The sequence below is a fragment of the Camelus bactrianus genome, chromosome 4, assembly GCF_048773025.1.
Source record: "Camelus bactrianus isolate YW-2024 breed Bactrian camel chromosome 4, ASM4877302v1, whole genome shotgun sequence".
NCBI classification, from domain to species: domain Eukaryota; kingdom Metazoa; phylum Chordata; class Mammalia; order Artiodactyla; family Camelidae; genus Camelus; species Camelus bactrianus.
The window spans coordinates 94,007,968-94,031,363 of NC_133542.1; the positions used below are offsets into that span (position 1 = coordinate 94,007,968).

General features: G+C 37.5%; 1 protein-coding gene across 1 annotated transcript in view; it reads left to right on the plus strand.

The window, feature by feature from the left end:
• Positions 1-23,396, plus strand: part of LOC141577578 (uncharacterized) — a 736,830-nt gene that overhangs the window by 387,413 nt on the left and 326,021 nt on the right. The window contains exon 11 of the mRNA XM_074363186.1: positions 10,802-10,991. The gene's annotated coding sequence lies outside the window, so the exon portion shown is untranslated. The remainder of the gene's footprint in view (positions 1-10,801; positions 10,992-23,396) is intronic.

Consider the following 23,396-nt stretch of genomic DNA (forward strand, 5'->3'; position numbering starts at 1 on the left):
TCATCACTGGCCACTGTCCTTTGTTGTGTGATGTCCAGTGTCTTGTTGTTTCACACTATGCTTTGTCTTTTTTGGTTGTTTCAGGTGGGAGGGTAAATCTGCTTCTAGTTACTGCATCCTGGTTGGAAGTGAGAGTTCTGTAGTTTTAAGTGGCATGTGCTTTATCATGAATGAGGTTAGAGCCTTGATGTGAACTTCAAGAAGTAGCCATAGAAACCATTTAGAATGAAACATGGAGAAAAAAGACAATTGAAAAATGTTTAAGAATTTCTCACGTCTTTTGTACATGAATTTTCATGTTTTTTGACTTGTTTCTGAAGAGTGTTTAGTGTTTTCTTGATTTGCAGGGTTCTTTATGTCTCAGGGAATTTGTACGTGTACTGTTGATGTGAGTTGCAATGCCCTGTGCTTTTCAAATCACAGATGATCTCTAGAATCGTTCAGACAGTAGCCCTGTGCGCAGGTGGCATTTTCAGATGTGGCTAAGTTTACCTTTATCCTTGACATCTGACTCATTCTGCGTTCATGGGGATGATAGCCTGAGCCCTCCTTGTCCCCACTGTCACCCAGCATTGGGCATTCAGGTTCATCTTGATCCATTCTAATACATTTTGTTACCTCTAGGAAGAATAGATGATAATCATTAAGAGGAATTGAGACTCAAAAAAAAAATGTGCTGGAAAACTATAGAATCTGTGTGTCCTCTCAGTTGACTTTAAGTCTTACATTCCAATTATCTGTTTAAAAGAAGAGGAAATGTCACCAGAAATCTTGCTTTAAAGAAGAAATGGATAACGCTAGTACTCTGAAACCTGTTTATTTCATTTTATCGTATATCTTGGCATTTATATTTTAAAGGTTGATTCTATCACTTTAAAAAAATCTTGCTTAGTATGCATGTTAAAAAGAGCCATAATTGAAGATAATAATTTGATGAACATATTTTAGTTTTCAGATTTTTTTTCTAATACAGGTCCATGATACCTTATTTGTAACTCTAAAACCCCCAAAATCACTTGAAATTGAAAATGTCTCCCCACTAATTTGAAAATCATATCTAAGCTTAACTGAATTCGTTCGATGTCAAAACATGACCAGAACTTGGCATTATTTATGGTCTGTATTTACTCTACCTAGTGTGAATATGCACAGGCTCTGCTGCAGAAACATTCGTGTTATTTGGTCCCCAAATGCTCATCAAATGCTTGCGATGGTTCTGCATGATATATGTAAAATATAAACTTTTTAAAATCAGAAAATAATTTTAGATTTTGAATTATAAGTTGTTCTTAGGAGCAGAACTGTAAAAATTCTGCAGTAAATATTTTTAAACACATATCTGCAAACACAAGCATATTTATTTTAGAATTCCTTGAATTGGAACTGGTGGCTGAAAGACAAGCACAAATTTTTGCAGCTATTAAAAATTTGCTGTCCAAAAAATATACCAATTTGCACTCCCTCTAATGCTGATTTTTATTATTTAAATCTTTGCCAGACTTAAAAGTTGAAAAAAATAACTAATTTATTCATTAATGATTAACAAGGTTGACAATATTTACTGTCTTATTAAGCATTTACATTTATTCTTGTATGTTACCTTTATATTTTTATATGATTTTCTACTGGGTTGAAAATTTTGTTGAATGTGTGTACCTGAAATTAATTGCAAATGATCTTATGACATTGTTAATGGCAGAATTTTTGTTTATTCATTTGTTTTGCGCTTGAATTTGCCCCATCAAATTTAAAAATGTATCTTACATGGTCAAATTTATAAATTCCTTATGGTCCCTACCTAGTTTGGTTACCGAAACACTTTCCCCACTACCAGATTTTTACAGTATTTTCACTAGTTATTTCCATTTTTTTCTGATTAATTTGGTAAGAGGTTGTTTTTTTTTTTTTTTGTAATTTATGTGCCATACATTAGGCAAAATGTTTTCCAAATTTATGCTTTACATTTGCCTGCTTTCTTGTAATTTTTAAATCTACTTCCTTAGTTTAATATGGTCAATGTCAAACTTTTTTTTAAATTTAAATACAGTCTGTTACACTGTGTCAATTTCTGGTGTACAGCACAATGTCTTAGTGCATATACATACATATATTTGTTCTGATATTCTTTTTCATTAAAGGTTATTATGAGATATTGAACATAGTTCCCTGTTTTATACAGAAGAAATTTTTAAAAATCTTTTTTATATATAGTGGCTAACATTTATAAATCTCAAACTCCCAAAATTATCCCTTCACAACCCCTTGCCCCGGTAACCATAAGACTGTTTATTATGTGAGTCTATTTCTATTTTGTAGATGAGTTCATAGTCTCCTTTTTTTTTTTTTTTTTTTTGTTTCCACATGTGAGTGATATCATACGATATTCTCTTTCTGGATTACTTCACTTAGAATGTAGCATCCGTACTGCTGCAAATGACATTATTTTATTCCTTTTTATGGCTGAGTACTATTCCATTGTATAAATATACCACAGCTTCTTTATCCAGTCATCTACTGATGGACACTTAGGTTGCTTCCTTAGCAGCACTATATACAGTAGCCACACATGGATAATATATATTTTTATTGATAATGTGTATCTAATAAGTAAAATGTCATTCATATTGCTCTACTCCTTGTTACTTAACATCTTGAAGTTCTTTCCATTTAAGGCACAGAGATCTATGTCACCTCTTTAAGGGTGACCTGGAGTTTCAGTGTACATTTATCTCAGTTTATTTACCTAGTCCAGAGCAGAGACTGTTTCTCAGCCTTCCTGGCCCCAAAGCTGGTGTTCTTCTCTCCTCCAACATAATGCCTGGAAAATCAGTGTCCATTCACTAAGTTTGACAAATGAAGTTACTGAGGCCCAGATAGGTCAGGTAACTAGCCTGAGGACATCACAGAATTAGTGGGAACATCGGGACCCATGCCAAGTGCTTCTTTTTCCCCGGAGCTCTGACATAGAACTCTTTCATAATATTATGATCTTTCTGAATTAGATGTACATGAGGTGTCCATTAAACAGAAAGTCACCTGCTATCTGAAATGTGATTAGAGAAAAGAAATAAGAGTGGTGGGTTAAATGTAAATCAGAAAACTGTCAAAAAACTAAAAATAGACTGCATATGATCCAGCAACCCCACTCCTGGGCATATATCCAGAGAAAACTCTAATTCAACAAGATACATGCACCCCAATGTTCATAGTAGTGCTAATTTACAATAGCCAAGATATAAAAGCAACCTAAATGTCCATCAGCAGATGACTGGGTAAAGAAGTTGTGGTATATTTATACAATGGAATACTACTCAGCCATAAAAAGAATAAAATAATGCCATTGCAGCAACATGGATGGACCTGGAGATTGTCATTCTAAAGGAAGTAAACCAGAAAGGGACAGATACCATATGACATCACTTAACATGTGGAATCTTAAAAAATGACACAAATGAATTTATTTTCAAAACAGAAACAGATTCACAGACATAGAAAACAAATTTACAGTTACCAGAGGTGGGGTGGAGGGATAAATTGGGAGTTTAGGATTTGCAGATACTAACCAGTACACATAAAGTAGATAAACAACAAGGTCCTTTTGTACAGCACTGGGAACTATATTCAGTGTCTTGTAATAACCTGTAATGAAAGAGAATCTGAAAATGAATATGTTTGTGTGAATATATAACTAAATCACTATGCTGTACACCAGAGACTAACACAACGTTGTAAACCAACTTTACTTCAGTTAAAAGAAAAAGCAGACGATTGCTGATGGCAAGTCCCTTTACTGTCAGAAGGCGAGAAGAGCAAGGGAATTGGTATATTTGAAGGAAACTCAGGGGAGAAAAGCACACAACTGAAATTCACACATATGTTTCCTACAGAGAAGTCTTTCACTTGCCAGTTGGATTTTAACTCTGTTACTACCCCAGAGTCCTGTCGATGAGAGACAAAGGAAAGGGAGAGGTGGGGAGAAGGGGACGAGGAGAGTCAAGCCCTACTCACTGGTGCCATATCAGTAAGTTTTTAATTGCAAAGGAATAAGTACACTCCATTCTCTCTCTCCCATTGACAACAGCTAAAACCTTAGTCACAGTTCCTAAAGCAATTATTGGAGATACATCTAAAAATAAGAGGAGCTGGACTGAGTAGAGATATCAAAGTTGAAGAATAACCACGTTTTGAAGACCTATTTTAAATTTTATTCACTTACTTGTTTTGTCTTCCATACCTCTTTGCTGGGACACCTGTATCTCCTGGAGTTGTGAACAGTCACGAACAGAAAAGGGTCCTTAGAGCACCAGGAAGGGGACACAGTGTAGGACAGAACTCTTAAGATTTTGCTTGCCTGCACCCTTGGAGAACTTCAGTAATGGAACTGCAACCCTGTTGCAGCAAAAGTGGTGGTATGAGCATCAGAACTGGGGAAAGAGATGGTGGGCATGGAGTCCCTCTCAGGCTCTTTTTTCCTTGAATATGTCAAAGGCTCTGCCCTTTTGTGGAGTGTTAGGAGAGGTGACCAGAGTGTATGATCTTTCCAAGTTCTTTAGAGTCAGAATAATTTGGTATCAGTCATTTCAACAGACTTGGAAAAATACATCAAGCCATGTAAATGATCATGTCCTTCAATATAATAATTTGTAAGAATATGTCCTAAGGAAAAAACCTAAATATTTTTAAAAGAAAGAAATTAGTGGAGTTTTGTTATTTGAATGAAATAGTTTCATTACATAATCAAATAATTTATGTTAAAAGCAAAAGATGTTAACTCAAATGGTGTTCACTCATTCACAGGATTATTAAGGAAACTAGGGAAAAATTAAAATCCATATGAAATAGTATTATGTGAAAAAACTGCTTCAAAGTTGGATTTAAGATGTGAATGAACTACTTGAGCAATGCAAAAGGGAATTTTTAAGACTGTCTTTAAAAATAACTTTTCAGGTTTTATAATATTAATGATATTGTGATGTTTTCAAGAAATTCATAACAACTGGGGTGTAGTGTTGGTTTAAAAAAGCAATTTTTCTAAAGAAAATCTGTACATTATATATTGGATGAGGTCTTGTAGCATCAGAGATGTTTGTAAACAAAATAACTTAAGTAGATGTGCAACCATGGCAAACATTTTGGCAGAATAATCAAAATTTTAATATTTTCAGTCAATGAGAGTTTGAAGAATATCTTCCAAGAAAACCCACAAAGCATATCTTCCAGTTTCTACTCCTGCAATAATTCACTAACAACTTTTTTCCTCCCTGTTCTTTTTAATTTGACTGAATCATTTCCTTGTTAAAATCATGTTGATAAGGTTGTTGGGATAAAAATAATGAAATGGCTCATACACCTAAAGTCTCTGGACTATGATTTTTTTAAATTCACACAGCTTTGCACTTGCGTCTCCTAGCTGGGGATGGAAGTGGAAGTGAGTGACAGGGGTCCAGCATGTCATTTCCAGTCATGTGCTCCACTCCTGTTGGGTGGAGTGAACTGAGATATTTAAGATACTGCCAACAGTCTGGAACTCAATTCAGTTAATGAAACACTGACTATCTGCTATGCGCCAGGCATTTACCAAATCCTCTGAATTGAGAGAAGTGATAAACCTCATGGTGGCTCTTCAAAAGAGACAGGAACAATGTGCATAATACAGTAATGCAAGGGCTATAAGAAAGGAATATTCAGTGGTGTGGAAATGCAGGTGACAGAATAGCCGACTCTTCCTGGGCTTGGGGGCAGGTCGGAGACTGCCGTACTGTGACATTGAATTGATGATGTTTGAGGCACTGATTAAAGCAAGTCAAGATGAAAATCCTGAAGCCATGAAAAGCCTTGAATTTTATTTGGAAGAGGACGCATCACATATCAGATCCTCCTATTGAAATCACTCAGTTGAGAAGCAATAAAGGTCCAAGTCAAGATATCTCTAATGGACATAGATGTGAAATGACAGATTTTAGTGTTATTTGGGAATTGCAGCCTACAGAATTTGGTGACTAAATGATAGAAGCAAGGATGACTCTAATTTCCTAGTTTGGAGTATCGGTCAAATGTTGGTTCCATTAATTTAAACCTTCTAAACTTTAACTTGACTCAGCTTGATAACCAACTTCCATACAATGTTATATTTAGTGCCGTCTTTTAAATTACATTTTGTACGTGAGATTCAATACAGTTCATTGGAACTCTAGTGAAACTCATTGGAAGTATGTATGAAAAGTAGACAAATGGGTACTGTCACAAAACATTCCAAAGATCAAAATAAAATGAAGACAAATAGAAGAAAAAAGTTTTGCTAACATAAGTTTTATGAAACTTAAATAACAGACTTTATTAAGATTAGGCTAAATACTGTATACCTTAGTTGAAAAAATAAATACTAATTCCTATCAATTTGATTTGTATGATTAATGTAATTCTTATAATATTGACTTGGTAACTTTAATATTTTATTATGAAAGTTAGCAAACATAAAGAAAAACTAAAATAATTTTAAGTGAATAGTCAAATACCTACCATCTGTATTCTGTTATTAACTTGATTAATCACATACCCATAAATCCATCAGTCTTCTAAGTTATGATGTATTTCAGAGTTAATTGTGACTTTCCCATTCTAGGCAAGATGGAGAAACAAGGGTTGGATTTACCTACCTACCTGAAACAAAACCACAAAAAGAAAAGCAGACAAAACATATAAAATAACAGCTTTCATGACATTGAGGTCAGATAATGAAAGGCAGTGAACATGGTCTTACAGTTCCCCACGTTTACTGCCTTGAGAAGGTTCTAGGCTATGGTTCAAGGAGAGAGAACCCAGGGGAGATAGAAATGAAATTCTGTGGAATTAACCCAGGTGAAATTCTTTGAAAGACAGCAATGGCCAAAGCTCATTCAAGAAGAAATAGATAAACTAATAGGCCTTTATCTATAAATAAATTGAATTTTTAGGTAAATATCTCCACAGAAAGGAAGTTCCAGACACAATATCTTCACTAGTGAATTGTACCAAACATTTAAGGAAGAAATACCAATTATATGCAAACTCTTACGCAAAACTGAAGAAGAGAGAACACTTCCCAAATTACTCAATGAAACCAGCATTACCCAGGTATCAAAACAAGCGGAAGAGATGACAAGAAATCTATAGACTAGTAACTCTCATAAGTGTATATACAAAAAACTCAAAAAATATTTTAATAAATCAAATGTAGTAATAACTATAACATATACAAAGGATAATACATCATGGCCAAGTGACATTTATCACAGAAGTACAAAGTTGTTTTCATATCACAAAATTAATCTGATCCAAAATCATAAGAACAACTGAAAAAGAAAAACCATATGACTATCACACTAAATTCAGAAAAACGTTTGACAAAATCCAAGATTTGTTTTTGAATTAGCCACTCAGAAAATTGGACATCAAAAAGATCATCTTTAAACTGATAAAGAGCATCTTCAAAACAAACCCTGCAACTAACATATTTAACAGTGAAAGACTGAATGATTTCATCTTAAGATCAGAAGCAAATAAAGGATGTCTACTTTTGCTAATTCCAGTCCACATTGGATTAGATGTTCTAGCCAGTGAAATACGGCAAGAAAAAAAAATTAAAAGCATCCAGATTGCAAAGGAAGAAGTAAAATAGTCTTATTCACAGAAGACATGATGACCTACATAGGAAATTTCACAGATTAAAAAAAAAAAAAGGCTAGTAAGTATATTTAACAATGCTTCAGGCTGGTGATTAGTATGCAAAATCAGTTTCATTTCTACACTAGCTACAAACAAGTAGAGACAATGTATAAAATACATAGGAGTAAGTCTGCAAAAAGATATCAGAAACTTGTACACTGAAAATTACAAAAGGGTACTGAGAGAAATTAAGCAGCTCTAAATAAAGATGCACTGTGTTCATGAGTGTAATGACCCAAAATTATGAAGATATCAATCTTTTCCAGATTGATATATAGATGTAATAAAATTCTAGTCATAATTCTAGTAGATATTTAGCTTATTCTAAAATGTATAGGAAATTTCTAAGAAAATCTAAACAACTGAGTCACCAAAATAACTTTGAAAAGGAGCAAAGTTCGGGAACTAAATGCTTCCTGATGTCAAGACTTAGTGTAAACCTACAATCGTCAAGGCAATATGGTATCAGTGTAAAAATGGACTAATACATCAGTGGATCTGCAACAGAATAGAGAGGCCAAAAATAGACCCCCACTTATACTTGAAATAGATTTTCACAGAGTATGCATAGGCAATTCAGTGGAGATAGTATTCTTATCAAATCCTGCAGGAACAATTGAAATCCCATTGACAAAAAAATAAAATAAAATTTGATCCATACCTTACACCCTATATGAAAATTATCTAAAAGTTGATTGCAACAGATAATTTGCAACTAATGAGTCATAAGTGTGGTTTTAAAGGTGGGGCAGCTGCAGAGCTCCTGGAAGGTTAGGCTGGATCCTTTATTCAGCTTCTCCCTTTGCCTAATCAAGTCTTGGTGCTCTTTGAAATGGGTTGTGGGCATGTGTCCTGTGTATTTTAGTACACTTAGCAGTATCCCCGCCTCTCCACCCCAGATGCTAACAGCAACCCCTCTCCCCAAATAGTGACAATCAAAAATGTCTCTTGACATGGCCTAATGCCTCCTGGGTGGCAGAATTATCACTGGTTGAGAACCACTGGTTTGGAATGAAGGGCATATTTCATATTTTGCTATAAACTTTTATAACTTGACTTTTAAAACTATGTGCTTATGTTACTTTTATATAATAAATACTAACTAAAAGTAAAATAAAGGAATTGAATGGGATGAGTTTGTATGTCCCTTGAAGTCTAAAATGCTGTGAAGTCAAATTCCCCAAGTACAACTTTTTAGCAACATTTCTTTTAGTTGTAAACTGTGGTTTACAAATCTCTACTGAATGGTTTTATATAAGCATGGCTGAGCAGATAGTGCTGGGTGCACAGAAATAGGTAAAACCTCATCCCTGATTTCAGATTACTTACACTCCTATCTGGGTGTTTGATGAAAACAACAATATTATGGAGAGGTTTTGGGGTCAAAGGAAAATGTTCTCAGTTCCCAGCTTTCCCCCAATGTTAGCTCTCTGAGCAATGTCTGGCACTTAATCCCCAATGATGTTATTTCCAGTTGCCCTTCTCCCAAAAATCTTTCTCAGCTCTGTGACTATGAAAACAGATGATGACCTATGTTTAACTGAGTTGTACAAATAGTAAGGGCCATTGGCATTTCAAGGAAGAAGCAATAACCCATCTGTGGACGAGCAGGGAAATACTCTCATAGGAGAGCTACAGCTTCTCCAATGGGTACGAAAGAGGGCGTGTATGTCTTAGGTCCTTAGATCTATGTCAGCAACAATTCTTCTCCCCTTAATGAGAAACACAAACCAATAATCTCCCCCCAATCCCTGGACCCAGTGTAAGCCCCTGATGGAGTTATCCCAATTTTTATGTTGCCATAATGACTGATAACTCTGTCTCTGACCACTTAAGGTATTTGTTTATTATGAAATTCAACACAAAAAATGATCTGGCTTCGAACTGATCACAAGGCTCTGGGAATACATGTCTTTCTTTATTGAGTTTATCAAGGTTGTTGGCTTTTAACAAATGCTAAGTATCACATAAACAGTTTTGTTTCAGTGAATAAGAATTAAGATGCTTTTAAAACCTAGATATAAATGTGGCTTTAAGTAGTAATTCTATTAAGTCAGGCAATCTGGATGGACTTTCTTTTGATATACCTTTCCAGGATAATTATTAGATTTTCAGCTGAATAACATTCTTTATCCCAAATCAGTTTTGCTGCAGTTAATGCTATTGTTATTTATCAGTACAGGAAGAACCAAGGGCATTTTCATATGGCGTAAAGTAGATTTTTATTTTCAAGCCCAAGAACAGACTGAAGTTTGCTAATGAAACTACTTTGGTGAACACCATCAATTCTGATGACAGATTATTTGCAACAATCCCAGGCAATTTTGTTACGCTGCCATTATGTTTAGGTGATAGCAAATTAAAATGATAAAATGTCTTTATCTCTTTCCTGCAGCTGTTCTGGCAATCCCATAAAATGAGTTTATACCATCAGCTGTACCTGTCCAGAAATATATAAATACAGGTGGCATTGTTCCTTAAGGATTCCACTAGTCACTGTGCTGTGTAGACAATCTAATGGTTCATTTCTAAAGAAAATGATGGTGTCTGTTTTTCAATTATCTGAGAAAAAGACACATTCTTTGCTTTGCCTGGTGTCAGGGTCATCTCTTCATACATATTACAGTGAATTACCATAATAGGAGCGCTTGGCATGTTGTATTAGAGTGAAAAGAAAAACAGATTGGATGGAAATAAGAAGAATTCATTCTTCTGCCTCTCTAGTGTGTGTGCCCTGACTACCACCAGCGGAGCTTATCAACCTTCCTTCTGCTGTAAATGTTTCTAGAAAGCAGGACTGAATTGAACACGCCGTGTGGTCAAACAACCTTTCTCTCATTCCCTCCTGAAGATGCAGGCTTCTTTTTCAGACCATTTAAAAGGGCTGATTTAAATATAAACTTGGATTTAGTTTTGTTCTATTCAATATACATGTGTGTGTATGCAATATATATGTCCATATATGCATATATACATGCAGTTTGTTTTCATTTATCTGTGTACACATTTATTTTTTCTGTTTGGGAACGTAATATTTCCTGATTAGGAGCCCTAGTGAGATCTTTTGTACTGAACTTGTGGTTTTACTCTTTCACAGATTTTTACTTCTTAGCGGGAGCGCCGCGCTTGGCTCTGTGGCTTGAGCCAGTAGCGCTGAGTCCACCAGGAGTCAAGTTCATAGATTCACTGAGAACCTACCATCTGCTTGGTCACTTTGTACCTGAAGTCCACCTGGCTCTTTCTCCACTAAACATCCTGCACGGTTTTCAGCATTCACTTCTCTAGAGGTAAGTTTTTTTGGAACGTGCTTGTCTCCAGTGTATCTTTGCTTTGTCCTTGTCATTGTTGCACATTCTGGTTCAGCGTCCCACCTCCTTTCTTACCACTCTTTCTTAAATATCTGAACCACACTGAGGCTATCATTATTCTGAAAGTAGGGCAAGGTATCTGCTTCTGTGACTTGGACCTACCTAGTTTGGATCTGGCTTTGCTTCCATCAGACACACCTTTGTAGCCAAAGGAAGTTCCTTGCATTGTGCTGGGTACTTCACCTAGCTCTGTTTGGAAACATGGAGTGTTTCATGACAAGAAGGCCCCATTTCCCAAGGGAATCATGGTCACTGGGTGCCTGGTAACAGATGTTTATTATTGTAACAAATGAATGAACATTCGGGAACAGTCTGGTTTCAGGTCAATCTTAAGTCACTTGTTCCCTTACGATGGTTGCTTTATAATATGGACTTATGGTCCTTAAGAGTGTAATGCTTGCTTCTTGAACCTCATGCATCTTCATCTGGGACACAAGAGCGTAGCCACCAAGACCAGGGGTCCTGTGGTCATAGGAGTAGAGTTTAAATCCTTGACCCACCACTCTCTCTTAGCAAGTTATTTCATCTCATGTAGTGCTTGTGAAACAGTTACAATTAAATAAGCTATTTAAAGCAGTTACCACTTTCCTGGTATGTGTTAAATATATTTTTTTAAATGTGAAAGAAAGAAAACTAGCAAATAGCACAAATGTCACCTTAGTGCAACCTTTGACATGAAGAGTGCTTTCTGAGAAACTCTGAGAACAGTCTGGCTTCCTGAAACCCTCCATGCCAGTACTGAAATGGAAATACTCAGTCAACCTTTGCCCTGGGGAGGATCCTGGTTCAGACCCATGTCTGGTCCTCACGTCCTTCAAAGAAAATGAGAGCGAGAACAGCCCATCTTCACAGTGTAGCGTGAAGGTGAGTGCCTTCTCTTTGGAAACACTGGGAATCATTCTTCCTCGCCTTGAGATGCACCGATAGAAGTCACTGAGGCATTTATTTAAAATCTTGGGAAAATGTATCAGCATTCAAGGTGTCAGAAATCACTATTAACCAAGAGTAAGTGCTTTGTTCTTAAAAATACCAGGCACCTCTTGTAGCTAAGATAGTGTTTTGGTTCTTCTGTTAGTTTTTTGGTTTCATTTTTGTTGAAAGAAAATAGAAAAATCTAATTACAATGATTTGAGCTCTAGTTTTATTCAATGTGTTAGGACCTAAGTGCAACATTAAAGCTATAAGATACTAGGAATGTTGACAGTCATTTAAAATACGATGTATTTAGGGATACTTTTAAAGAACAATTGCCTTTGTGTTAACATAAACATTTACACCTAGTTGGATATAACTGTTCTCTGTGGGTTTTGCGGAAACAAGATGCGGTTTTCTTGGTTGATATTAGACAGTTATTTGTAAACACACTGAGTGTTCTGCATGTGTAAAATGGTATGGTTTTCTCTCCAATTTGGAGTGCCAAGAACAGAGCCTGATGGAGCCAACTTTTGAAAAGAAAGTCAGTATGAAGTGGTATTCCCTTACCTTCTCTGCAGGCTTCCAAAGAAGATGAAGCAAATGTGGTGATTCTTTGCTAAAAATGGAACTACATGTCCTAGATAAAAATAGGTCCAAATCGAGAGCCATTGCTCTCCATCAACGTTGAGCTGTTGGCCTTATGTCTCAGCAGAGAGATCTCAGTTTGTATCTCTATTAGCCATATGGAGTCATCTGCTTAGCTGGTGGTGTCTTAATCTCGCTAAGCTCTTTACTTACCTACAAAGTGGGGAAAATAATAGAATACCTTTTGTAAGGATGTTTGAAAACTAAATAAGATAATTTACATAAAGCATTTTCCAAAGGGAACAGCACATAGTATATACTTGAAAAATGCAAGCTGCTTCTCCAAATACCCCTGAGATGTGAAATCCCCAAGGACATACTTACCTATAACAAGAAGAAATCAGGCAGCTTTAGGTCTGATACAAATTTACTTTTCACGAGGGCAAAAGAAACACTAATCAAATCTGTATCAAAAGTATATATCAAGACAGCCATACACTGTACAATATAAGTTGTTCAGCCCTGAAGACTGCTTCCCCATGAATTACATTGGCCTTAGATGTCTCCAGCCCTGCCACGTACTGGGGTGGGCATTGCCAGGAGCTAACCCACAGCTGAGTGACTGTAAGAGTTGCAAGCGAGAGAGGTTTTTGACTGTATTAAAAGTCTGCAGTTCCAACTCCCCTCCCTCCTTCTTTTCCCGAATCTCTTCTAGGAAGTGACGTTTTGGGCAGGATTAGAATTTTTCTGAGAGGCCTGTTAAGAATGTGAAACACAAATAGTCTTTAACATTCTCAGTGGCATTTAATCATCTGTTTGTTCATTTATTCATTTATAAACTCATATATGGGGTTTCTGTTAAGTGCTGGGCATGTTGCTGGACTTTGGGGAGATGGCAATGAATGGGACTAGGTTCGGCTTTGCCCCTGTGACACTTATAAGACTGGTAGAGAAGGCAGACCTTCACCTTGTGTATTTATGTCATGTGTAAGATGAAAGCACAAGCAGTGGTACCAGGTACACGCAGGAGGGGACATCGCAACTGAAATGAGAGGTAGAAAAATTAATGAAACTATATTGTAAAATAAAATAATTGTATTGGTTGGGTAAGCAGAATCAAGCAAGGGAGGAGTTGGCACCCAGATAATGTTCCAAAAAGAGTGACAAGTTCAAATCTATAAGTAAATAAACACAAAGAAGCAGACAAACCAAATGCATCTTATTGCTGCAAAAGCAGTGTAGAAACAGCTTTTATAGGGAGGGTGTAATTTTTAGGGGAACTGATGGCAAGCCACAAAAAGTTTTTAATAGTGTTAATACAAACAGAACATACGTTTCAGAAAGTTCTGTTAGGCAGTGGGGCGGTATGGACTGAGGTGAGAAGAAGTTAGAAGAAAGGGCAGCCGGCTTGGGAACTACTAATGACGTGAGAGGGAAGGATGCTGTCGGCTGAAGGTGGGGCCTGGAAATGGAGAGATCGCAGATTCAGGGATGTCGTTATTCATCCATCATGCCTCATTTAATCAGCTGCTTTTACGCACCGTCCTGGCTGTGGCAGATCCAAAGAGGGGAAGGGCGTGGTTCTTGCTCTAGGGAAAGCAGGAGGGAGAGGGGGACTGACTGCAGAAGAGAGGAAAACATTTTATAATGTAGTATCTTTAGCATTACTTTTTCCCTGTTTTTTGAGCACAGGGCCCTGTGTTTTCATTTTGCTCTAGTCCCTGATCAAATGTTAGGGGCTGTAAAGTATCCTCTTCTGAGATTCATCTACCAAAGTGGAAGTTGACAAAGAAAATGCCACTTTGGCTTATTCATTTCAGAGTCGGCTGACCTTTGTACTGCTGGGTAATAACACGGCTTAGTACCTGAGACGGGGGAAGGAGGGAGAGGGAGGGAAGGAGAGAGAGAGAGAGATTGAAACTGTAATTGAAGTGTGACACTCTTGGGTTACAATTAGATAAAGAGTTAGGTCAATTTATGGACAACAGATTGACCCACACAAAGACCATCCAATGAAAAATCAGTCCCTCTAAGTATTACTGTCACTGTCATCATCATGAATATTTTTGGAGCACTGTGCTAAGTTCTTTATATGCATGATCTTATCTAGTTCTCTTTACCATCCAATAAACTGGCCTCTGGGCTTTATTTTAAGCACTGTTTTACAAATGAGAAAACTGAGACACCAAGAGGTGAACGAGCTTGACTGAGGTCACTCAGGCAGGATATAGCAAAACTTGAATTTGGTCTGCCTGACTTCTGAGTCTGTAATTTTAGGGAGTTAGTAATGTCCAACAAAAAGCCAATTCAGAAAATTTACAGAAAAAATATTGTCATAAAGCAGCAATGCAATAGCAGGGGAAAATAGCAGTCCATTTTTTGTTTGAAGTTTCACACTTCTTTTTAAGATAAAGACAGTAAATACCTAGAAATGAGAATGGGATTTATGACATCGTTCCAAGTGGTGGGGCCTTTCAGAACCAAATATTTACCCCATTAGAATGAATGTTAGAGACAGTGTCTTCTTAACTGAGTAAAATCAGATCCCCTCCAGTTGGAATGCAGTTAAACAACCCTGGGCTTATGGTTAAGAGTTCTGGTTCATCGTATTTGTGCTCTTTTCTGGCTCAGGGAATTGGTCAAGTCACTGAGAATCCTTGTGTGTCCATCTCCTCACTTTTAGAATCAGAATAATAGTGCCTGTCTCACAGATGTGTCATAAGAGTAATTAACAATGCAGGTCAGCACCTAGCCAGCGCCATGGCGCAGGAATAGCCCCTGCTCGGAGGTCACGGTGCTGATCATGTGGAGAGGGGGCATCACCAAGATACTGGGGAGAGTCCAGTAAACAGGGAAGGTGCTGGTACTGCAGGCCACGTGGTGGGAGTGTCTGCTTTTCAGCTCATGACACACAGAGAGGAGTAATATAGACATGCATCTAGTCAGTAGCAAGAAATTGAACACAACTTCAAGGTTAAATGTACACAGATTTGAAGACAAATGGTTCTATATGAATCACCATGCAGGAAACATGGCTTCCTGGAATTAAGGAAACATGAAGGTGTAGTCTATGAGCCAAGGTCGAGGGCCTGTCTTGCCAGGGGTGCTGGAGCTCTAAGAAGCAGCCACATTCCTTCTATGAAAAGGTCTCTTTGTTAGAATACAGGGCCTCAAAATAGAAGAGAAAGCTAATATTACAGGTATATTATCTATAAAATGATGTAATATTTTATTTTTAAATGACAGACACTTTCATGTCTTCAGAGCATCCATTTCTACATAGGCAAATGCTGAGAAATTCTCAGATTTCAGATCCTCCATGAAAACGACCCTCATGACGTTAGTGAAATTAGACAGAATGGCTTTTCATAGGACACCTCAGAGTAGGCAACAGTAAGGAGTGAGAAAAATGAAGATTGCTCGGCCTATGCATCAAAACTATCTTTCATAAACTATTGAAAATAGTATGTCCATGTATGGGTATTTTCCACAATTGTTACTGAGTTATTGAACCAACATTACTAATTTATAATTTATCTGCAGCCATCAGTTGGAACACAAATTACATTTTTGTGCTGGGCTGGTGCTGAGATCTGTGATCAAAAGTATTTTTTTAATCAAACAGTCCATGATATAGTAATCATTTAACTAGATTTGCTCATTTTTATCTGGCATATTTATTCAATATATTCCACTATGTGAATGTTTCAGTAAATAGCCCCTATGTAGGCTGCTTACATAATTCATTTATACAGAGGCATGGGGACATACTTTTTAAATTAGATGTCAGGTTCTCAGTAATAACTAGTGATACTTAGTGCTGGTCTGTTATTCCCCATTTCTTACCAATGTCGGGTTGCATTAGGACCTAGATTAATTTCCCGACCCTTCAAACTGCAAGGTCTGTGTAGAAAATTAGTCAGGGCACCAACATTCCCCACCTGACAACACAGAACCATGGACTGATGGAAACACCACTCCTTGGTGCAAACTTGGCTGCACATTGGAGTACCTGGGATGTCTGGTCCCATCCAGGAAATTCTAATTCATTAGGTGTGTGGTACAATTTGGGTATGGGCTCCAGCTTGGGGATGAGGATTTTTTTTTTTAAATCCCAGATTATTTTAAGAAGCAGCCGATTTTGAGAACCACTGAATGAGAGCGTACTCCTGTGTAAGCAGGGTGTGCAGGAGGGAAGAACAACTCACTGTCTCCTTCCCTTTATCTTTTCCTTCTTTTCTGGGAGCATTTAGCATTTATTGAATATCAGCTCTGCTGGGTAGTAAGAAGTAAAATGTTCTAGGTAGCAAGACGGCAAGGCCAACAAGACAGTGCCTGTTTGCTTGTTTATTACATTAGTTCTGGCCTCTGTCTTTGACTCTGGCCTCAGCTGACCACGTATCCCCCAGTGTTTTGAGTCTCCGCTACAGTGACCTTCTCTTAGTCCTCGGTGTGCCGTGCTCTGTCGTTCTACAGTGATTTCCCACAGGTGCTTGCTGCTTCCACGCCGAGTTACCTCCCACCACCTCTTTTGAGCTCAGTTTAATCCTCAATGCCTTGGCTGTCACGCGTGGACCCATCCCTTCTCATCATACCACACACCTCATTCTAGTTGCATTATATCTTATATGAATTGATAGGTTCTTATCTGTTTGATGTTTCTTTTCCAACTGGACAGAAATAGCAGCCAGGAGCCCACACTGGGCTCCTTAATAAATGTCTAGTAAAATACTTGTTGAATGAATGGAATAATTATAAATTTGAGGGTATATAAGGCTACCATGTATTTTTTTTTTTTTGCTGCATGGAAAACTACCCTAAGACTCAGTTGCTTAAAACCATATCCATTTACTGACCTCTTGTGACTCTGAGGCTGAAGGGCTCATCCGGGTGCACCTTCTGTTCCACATGCTATCAGCGAGGGTGGGAGCCATCTGGGGGCTCAGGCGGGTAGGGATATTCACAATGGCTCCCTTATGGGGCTGGTGTCCTGGGAGGGTAGGAATGGAGGGCTGGTTTCAGTTGGGATGATAGAGATGCAGGGCCTCTTTGCTGTGTAGTCTGAGTATTCCCCCTTTCTGCAAGGCTTCTGCCCTTGGTCTGTCCGGCAGGCAGTCAGATTTCTTAGTTGCTCAGGGCTTTGAGAATAAGTATTCCAAGAGAGGAAGCAGAAGCTGCCAGGTTTCTCAAAGGCCGTCTGGAAAGCTGGTCAGGTGCCACTTCTGCCATATTTTATTAGTCAACAAAGTCACAGGTCCATTGCAGAATCACTGAGAAAAACATGAAAACAAAAAGCAGACCTCCCTTCATGATAGAGTCATAAGGAATTTGAGACCATCCTTAATCCATCACAGAAACTTAACCAAAAATGTAACCCTTTTTCTTTTCTTTAGTGGGATATGTGATGCAGCTCAAGGGACCTTTTTATTTCAGTTGTCATTTTATTGTGGTAAGAATACTTAACATCTACCCTCTTAGCAGCACAGTATTGTTAACTATAGGCACAATGTTGTGATTATAGGTAACTTATTCAACTTGTATAGCTAAAAATTAATACCCATTAACAGCCTCACACTCCCCCCAACCCAGTCCCTGGAAACCACCATTGTACAACCTGTTTCTATGAGTTTGACTCTTTTTTTTTTTTTGATACTTCATATAAGTGAAATCATGTAGTACTGGTCCTTCTGAAACTGGCTTATTTCACTTACCATAATATCCTCAGTGTTCATCTGTGTTATCACATATGACAGTGTTTCCTTCTTTTTTAAAGTGGGATAATATTTCACTGTATGTATGCACCACACTTTCTTTATCCATTCATTCACTGATGGACATTTAGATTGTTTGCCTATCTTGGCTATTGTAAACAATGGTGCAGTGAACATGGAGATTAAGATATCTCCTGGAGATCTTGATTGCATTTCCTGGATAAACCCCTACAAGGGGGGTTGCTGGATCATTTGATAGTTCCATTTTTAGTTTTTTGAAGAGAACTCACAGTGTTTTCCACAGTGGCTGCACCATTTTGCATACCACCAACAGCATCAGAGGATTCCAATTTCTTGCCGTCCTTCCAACACTTGGAAAAGAAAACAAGAGTGAAAAGGCATGCTCCAGAATGGGAGAAAATATTTGCTAACCGTATATCTGATAGGCGGTTAATAACGAAAATACATAAGGAACTCCTACAAGTCAATAGCAAAACAATGAAATTAATAACCCAGTTAAACCATAGTCCAGGGACTTGAATAGACTTTTCTCCAAAGAAGACATACAAACAGCCAACAGGTACATGAAAAGATGCTCAGCATCACTAACCATCAGGGAAATGCAAATCTAAACTACAACTGGACATCACTTCGTACATGCTAGGATGGCTGTCATCAAAAACACGAAAGACAACAAGTGTTGTCAAGGATGTGGAAAAATTGGAAGTCTCTATTTACTTAAAAAATTCTTAGCCTGACTCAGAGCCCCTGTTCTGCCAGGCTGCTGGAAGCGTTAATGTCAGCCATGCTTGGGGCGCTCAGCAGCAGGGTTTGGTGTAGGGGTGAGGCACGGAGGGTGTTTCTGATCAGCGTCAGCTGTCCTCACGGTTGACCCAGAGCACCCATTGTGGCAACAAGCCCGGTCCCTTCAGGACAGGCTGTGTTTCACAGCCTGTGTGCCTTGGGCTGGAGGAGGGGCAGAAGGGGAGGGGGTGGGGAGATGCAGCTGATGGACTAATGTGAATGCAAATGCTCATTCCTGGATCTTGCTCTCCTTGTAGCCTCCCCTAGTCACTCTGCCCTGAGGTCTTTTCCATTCCTTGGTTTTGCTACAGTAGGGAGAATAACTTCTGCTTTGTGAGAGAAGGGATGGGCATCGCTCGCTCTTGACCAGAGAACTTCATCCCATATTCCTTGGTTTGCTTTAGATGAAGGACTAGGTCTTTTGGTTGTTTTGCCATCGTTCTCCTTTGCCTGTCATAGTCTTCCCATCTTCCTTCCCCTTTGTTTTACTTTTAATTTTGACATGATTTCAGAACCTTTTCAAGAACAGTGCAAGGTATTTCTATGCTACTTCATCAAGGTTCTCTAAGCGTTAAGATTCATGGTCTCTCTCTCTGTCGCTCTTTTTCCATGTCATCTGTGTTGTCCAATTCATGTCATTTTTTGTGGAGCAGTTCATGTCTTCTTATGTGGTACAGTTCACTGTGTATTTCCAAACACAAGAACGTTCCCTTGCATAACCACGTAATAATCAAATCGGGGAATTAACATTGATACATATTCAGAGCTTTTCCTTTGTCCCACTATTATCCTTTACAGTGAAAGGAAATTCCAAACCATGCCTTGCATTCAGGAATCCAGTGCGTTTAATGTCCTTTATTCTGGAACAGTACCCCATTTTTCTGTCTTCAGTGGCATTGGTGTATTTAAAGAGCGCTGGCCTGATATTTTTTGGACTGACTGTCAAGTTAGGTTTGTCTGGTGTTTCATCCTGTTGGAATTCACGTACTCAGTTTTGACAAGAATACTACATGCGTGTTCTCAGTTCATCATATCAGGGAGAAATAATGATAATGGTAGCTCTCATCAGTTGGGTTTTTCTGTCAAGTTTCTGCATTTTAAAGTTACTTTTTTCTTTTGTAATGTGTATGTGTATTGTATAATTAATAAATACTTTGAGACCAGGTAAATATCTTATTCCTCATTGCATTTTCACTTCTGGACATGTGTGGGTGTTTTTTGCCAGAATCTCTTCTATTGTGAGAGTTGCCAAATGGGGATTCCTCTTTGTTTTTCACTCTACCTGTGCCACATTCTGTGGGCTGTGAGCTGAACACTGGATGCTGTGTCTCAGCAGGACGTTGTAGGTTGACTGTGTACAGCAGGCAGAAATAAGGATAAGGAAGCCCAAGGGACACTTTCCTGAGCTGAAAAATGAGCAATTCATTGTCAGAATTCTCTTATAAACTAGGCTGACCAATCCCAAGTGAAATTTTAGTTTTCTCTCCCTTTATCTGGTGGTCGTTATATGATGTATTTATAGATATAGATATAATATATGGATGTATATCTATAATTTTATAGTGCTTAATTTTTATCTTTTCCTAAAGCCAATTATACTCAGTAATTGAGAAGAGCAAAAGGGTGAAAAAAGGGTGAAAGAAACAAACCTCTAAATTAGATGCTCCGTTAAGTAGCAATTATATATGGCTTTATATATATTACATAGAACTTAAGAAAATGTGCTCCACCCTGAATCAGGAGATTTGCTAACGGAAGGACCATTCAATTGTATGAAATTAGAAACGTAGCTCTGTAGTAGCAGATAGAGGTCAGTTATAACATTAAGTAATTTTTAGCTGAAGAAATTGAAGCTATTGTTTTTCACAGTCTTTTTCTAAAAGGAAAAATAGAAATCTTTTACTCAGAAAAATTATTCTTACTTTATATGATTTTTATAAATTCAGAGATTTTTATATTGGTTTAAAATATTTTTAAAATAAAATGATTGAAAATTTGCCTAAAATGAGAATTCACATCTCTTTTTTTTAAAGTTGACAATCACCCTTTTGATTTTATAATGTGATTTGATTTACAAAATGACCACAGTTTTAATAACCTAATTGAGTTTTCTCTGACTGCTGCTTATCCCCCAATAAATTCTGCCCTGCTTCTTTGCCTCTTCTTTGAACTTCCGCTTCCGGTTGAGTTTGGCCAATGGGAGATTAGAGTGAGGAGGAGACAGGATGGACTCTTTCTTCTGCCCCGCTCCAAGCTTTGGCTCTATGGTTTTGGTCCTGTTCTCCCTGTAAAATTATAGCTTGTTCCAGGAACTTAAAAAATCTTCAACTTTTGTCAGGCTCTTGCTGATTGCTTCTCTACTCTTTTACACTCAGATCTTTTTGTTTGTTTCTTTGTTTGTTTCATTTTTTTATACAAGAACTTATGTTTTTTGCAAAGGGAGAAAGAGAGATTGATTAGAAGCACAGTATGTAAGGTTAAGATTTTAAAAGCACCTTACATTTTGCTCTAATGGCAACAAAATTGTGAACAAAGAATTGTCTAGGTCCTTGGCATAGTTGGAGGGTACCTCTGCAGAGCTGATGAGGAAATCTTGTGAAATTTGTGGTAGGAAGGAAGAAAGCTTGATAGAGGGGGTCTTCACTGCAAATATGGGACTGTCAGTGTTTTGGACTGGTGTCCCCTGCATGACCTGCCACTACTTGTGACTTCTAACATGAGGATTATCGGTATGTGGCCAGAAGATAACATCTCTTCTTCTAAATGGATGGGTATGTTAAGATCTCCATATTTTCTCTAGCATAGCCAGCAAGTTGTACATGATATACATTGCATATCCAGTGGGCCCCCAAAGTACCATGGTCAGACTGAGTGGCATTTGCTGCTTTCACAGGCTCAGCCTGATCAGGGATTCTGGGGCTGGAATTTTATCCTCACAACTCCATTCAATATCTTTTGCTTGTGCTTTCCCAGCATGCTTCAGTATTCTTTATTGGTTCCTTTCCCATTCTTTGTAACTAGTCTCCTGATTAAATTATCTTTAAAACCCCACCTTAGTTACCTTGCATTTTCTATTGGGACTCTAGTAGCTAATGAGTAATAGCCAATACGGAAGTGATCTGGGGAAAGTGTAGCTACACTTGCTTATTTTATCTTCAATATGTGATGCCCTTTGCTACAGAATCTCCAACAAAATCTGGCAGTAGTTTCTGATTATCCTCCTGGAAGCTTGTGGGTATATTTTTTCCTGTTTTATAGAAAAGCAGTTGGGAGTTAATTTTATATAGTCAAGCAAAACTCTTTTCCAAGTATTGTTGAAAGAGAAACCTAGGGTAGGATGCTCAGGTAACATTGTAATGCTAAAAAAAAGCTGACTGCCATGTGACTTTAAACTTTACAGACTTTCCCATGCATAAGCTTACTTTCATTAAAATGCAAATCAAATAAAGTGCCATTAGATTATGTAAGGGAGTGTTGTTGGAGAGAAACAGAAGAGGGAGTAGGGCCTTTCAGAGATAATCTTCTGTGGATAAGTGATTAAGTCCTGGAATGGATATCATAGTCAAAGTCTAGCCTCATTCATTTTACTGATGCTGCTTCATTTAGGCAAAATGCCTCTTTATATCTTAGGCAATTAGGTAATGAATTAGAAGAATAGCTAAAAGGGAAAAACAAAGATTAGAGAGTCATTCCAGTGAAGCAGGAGAATGAATGGATATTTAAGTTACTCTCAGATTCATTAGTCTGAGTCTATTAGTACAACATTCAGAATCACAGTCATGTAAATACATTTATTATACTTAAATAAATCAAGAAAGGATCATTTTCCAAAGTGCCAGATGTTCTGCATCTCTCTGGTGGCAATATAAATCTGAAGTTGATCAATGCTAAACATCTGTCAAAAATACAAACTTGTTTAAGGGAATCATCAATAGTTCAAAAATGAAGCACTTTGCATCATGCATTGGTAAGCAAAAGGTTTGTTCAATCTATTTAAAAATGAAATAATACCCCCAACAATACTATACATGTTTATAAATGTGCTTACTATGTGGTAAAATTGCATAATAAAAATCTGTCTTATAGATGGAACTTAAAAAGCAAAAAAAAAAAAAAAAAAAAGAAGGGAAAATCAAAGTTGAAAGCACCTCCTTCCTTTCATTACCCTGGTCTTATTTCTTCTTATTAGAAGCTGTTCACAAACATAAAGATGACGCTCAACCAATAGTTTTTAACTATGTTGCATCTTCACAAAAAAACTAAAAATAAAAAAAAATCTATAGTCTTCAAGGGAAAAGGGGGATTAAAA